The sequence below is a fragment of the Gossypium arboreum genome, chromosome 7 (genome assembly GCF_025698485.1).
Source record: "Gossypium arboreum isolate Shixiya-1 chromosome 7, ASM2569848v2, whole genome shotgun sequence".
In the NCBI taxonomy this organism is placed as follows: domain Eukaryota; kingdom Viridiplantae; phylum Streptophyta; class Magnoliopsida; order Malvales; family Malvaceae; genus Gossypium; species Gossypium arboreum.
The window spans coordinates 27,310,827-27,314,129 of record NC_069076.1 but is presented as its reverse complement, the minus strand read 5'-3'; the positions used below and the strand labels follow the sequence as shown (position 1 = coordinate 27,314,129).

The 3,303-nt window shown below is 38.8% G+C and overlaps 1 long non-coding RNA gene across 1 annotated transcript; it reads right to left on the bottom strand.

Moving 5' to 3' along the window:
- Positions 1 to 293: 293 nt before the first annotated feature.
- On the bottom strand, positions 294 to 2,962 carry LOC128295153 (uncharacterized). The gene is made up of 3 exons (XR_008285475.1): positions 2,853 to 2,962; positions 1,738 to 1,806; positions 294 to 459 (listed from the first exon to the last, which is right to left on the bottom strand). It is a non-coding gene; the product is annotated as an uncharacterized LOC128295153 (long non-coding RNA).
- Positions 2,963 to 3,303: the final 341 nt, after the last annotated feature.

Sequence of the window (3,303 nt, the reverse complement as noted above, 5' to 3'; positions counted from 1 at the left end):
CACCAGGTAGGTATTCGAAACAGAGGAGGTGAGCCATGAAGGCTACTTAAGTACCAATGCTCTTGATTGGATCCAATCCTAGACATGCCCACAACCATTGCCACACTTTGTTGCAAGGTTAGGTTTTGAGAAAAACGAGTTGGAATTCATTTAAGTCGATATTTTTGATAAACCGATTAATTGTATCGTTGCGCTATTTTGAAAACAATTATCATTTTGGAAATGCTCCCTAGGTTTAACTCATATTATTATCAGAAAAATATAGCGTATAAAATAAAATAATCCCTGAAAAATAATTAAAATGGCCTTATTACAACCCAAAACCAAATAATAATATTAATAAGATAAAACTTATAAAGAAATAAATCGGCTACTTATTGCAATTAAAAGAAATAGAAACAGTAGTGTGGCCATCTCCGAGTCCTTCGCAGCTCCAAACCATCTAAGCTTAGGGATTACCTGCACAGTTAGAAACGGGGTAAGTTTACGAAAACTCAGTGTGTAATCCCAATAACAAACAAACAGTGAAAACACGATTAATCAAGACAATCGGGCCAAAGCCCTATTTAGTCTTGGCATATCTTGGGTCAAGCCTTTTGTTTAACGGTTACTGGGCCGAAGCCTTTTCATAAATCATATCACTAGGCCGAAGCCTTATCATAAATCATATCACTGGGCCGAAGCCTTATCATAAATCATATCACTAGGCCGAAGCCTTATCATAAATCATATCTCTGCGCCGAAGCCTTTTCATAAATCATATCATTGGGCCGAAGCCTTTATTGTAAATGGTATGGCCCTTAGGCCCATTTCAATATCACATGTAATGTCAATGGATGTATGCAAGCCCATTTGGGGAGACTACTTGACCCACCATCCGCTACTCTCCACCCGTACCAACCAACACACCATGTGGGGAATGATTCAACCCACCCAACCAACACACCACTGGCAGCATAGCTGCTTTATCATATATCTGGAGGCCTAGCCTCTTTTATTAACTAGGGCAAAGCCCTTTTGATAAACTGGGGCAAATCCCTTTTCGGTAAACTGGGGCATAGCCCTTTTAGCACTTCCTCCATTTATAAAACCCAACCCATGCAACATGTCATGTATGCAGAATGTCATGCCCTTATTTGAATCAAACAATCACAGTCAAGTCATTCATATCGCCAACATATATTCACAATCAAATCCGGCAACCACACAATCCAAGTCAGTCATTTGCCTACAAGGGCAAAATAGTCATTTTTCACATTATAAGGGTAATTTCATAATTTTACCAAATATCAGGGTTTTCCATGTTCATAAATAATTATCAATATTTTCGAGTGTTTAAACAATGATCTTTAACCCACTTTATCAAACTCGGGCTTTTGGGCCCAAAACCTCTAATGGGCCCTACGAATGCCGATTTAGCCCATTAAGCCCACATAATCCAAATTTTACAACAGTACTAACCGTGTTAACGTGCAACTTTTCTAGATTCCATTTTCTATTAGTTTTACCCAAATGGGCCCGAAGCCCATTGGGCCCGATTCTAGCCCATTGAGGCCCAACTTACCATCGTGCACAAAATTGAGTTCTTACATGTTCCATCGATCCAAACACCGATCTTATCGTATTTATCGCATCTATACCCAAACGCAACATTACAAGTTCCCAAAATACTGGTATTTTAGCATTTCAGCTTCTCAGCAAATATTAATCTAAGCTATTATGAGGGTTAGTACACACCTGTTACGGGTTGAAGTTGAAACGTTTCCAAAATCAATCGCCTACGATAACCACCACCTGTCACTCAAACTTAACTAATCCAATATCAATATATGTAAATCCTAAGCACATCAGTCATACGGAACATAAGGGCATATTCGTCATTTTACCATACAGGGTAATTACGGTCACTTTACCCTACAGGGGCTTTACGGTCTTTTTACCTAATAGGGGTATTTTAGTCATTTCACCCTACAAGGGTGTTTTGGTAAATCTACAAACCAAGGGTATTTCAGTAATTTTGTAAACCAATGGTATTTCTATAATTTTTAGAAAGTCAAGGGTATTTTTGTAATTTTGTAAATCAGGGGTATTTTGGTAATTTTACAAATTAAGGGTATTCTGGTAATTTCACAAACCAGTGGTATTTTGGTAATTTTACAAACTAGGGATATTATGGTAATTTTACAAACCAGGGGTATTTTAGTAATTTTATAGACCAGGGTAATTTGGTAATTTTACTGATCGAGGGTATTTTGGTAATTTTGTAAACCAAGGGTATTTTAGTAATTTTGTGAATCAAAGGTAAAACAGTAATTCTGTAAATCAAGGGTAAAATAGTAATTCTATAAATCGAGGGTAAAACGGTAATTCTGTAAATCGAGGGTAAACCGATAATTATGTAAATCGAAGGTACTTTGGTAATTTTACAAGTCGAGGGTATTTTAATAAGTTTACAGGTCGAGGGTATTTCAGTAATTTCACAAATCATGGGTATTTTGGTAATTTTACAAACTACGGGTATTTTGATAATTTTACAAAGCAGGGGTATTTTGGTAGTTTTACAAAATAGAGGTATTTTGGTAATTTGGTAAACTAAAGTATTCTAAACAGGGATAACAATATGAATGGGCCTAAAGCCCTTTCTCAGCCCAAATGGGCCCACACGCTCGTGTGGCCCTTTTAGCCCAAATCTAGCCACAGATATGAGATTCACCTAGCCTAGTCCAATATTTACTACACAATCAAACAACTTATCCAATTGGGCTCATAGGCCCATTGGGCCCACATGGCCCTTTCGGCCCATCGTGGCCCGAAGTAGCCATCCTACAGCTAGAGTAGTGAGAAATACACACCTGATAGGAGACTGGAGTTAATCCAGGCTCCGAGCACTCTTAGCCGACGCCCAACCCAAACGAGCACGCCATACAACGAAAGGGATCAGCTAAGAATGGTACCTCTACTCTCCTCATGGTTCTCTCTATTTAAAGCTAGCTTCGCATCCCCTCTTATGTTAGCTTCCCGATGTGGGATCCTTCCAACATCAAGTTTAAATTCAACACCAACTCTTGCCGCCCCCTGTTAGCAAAATAAATGCTCCTTGCTTTCCATGGGATTCGAACCCATACCTCCCCTCAGATGCTCCACACGCTACTTGCCACTAAGCCACAAGGCTTTTTGTGTCATATTTTATCCCCAATTAATTATAAGGTCTAAAGGCCAAAGTCCAGGTTCTCTAAAAAAAAAACCAAAATAAATTGCAAGAGCCAAGGCTTGAACCCAGGCTCCCATACAACCTTAATGACG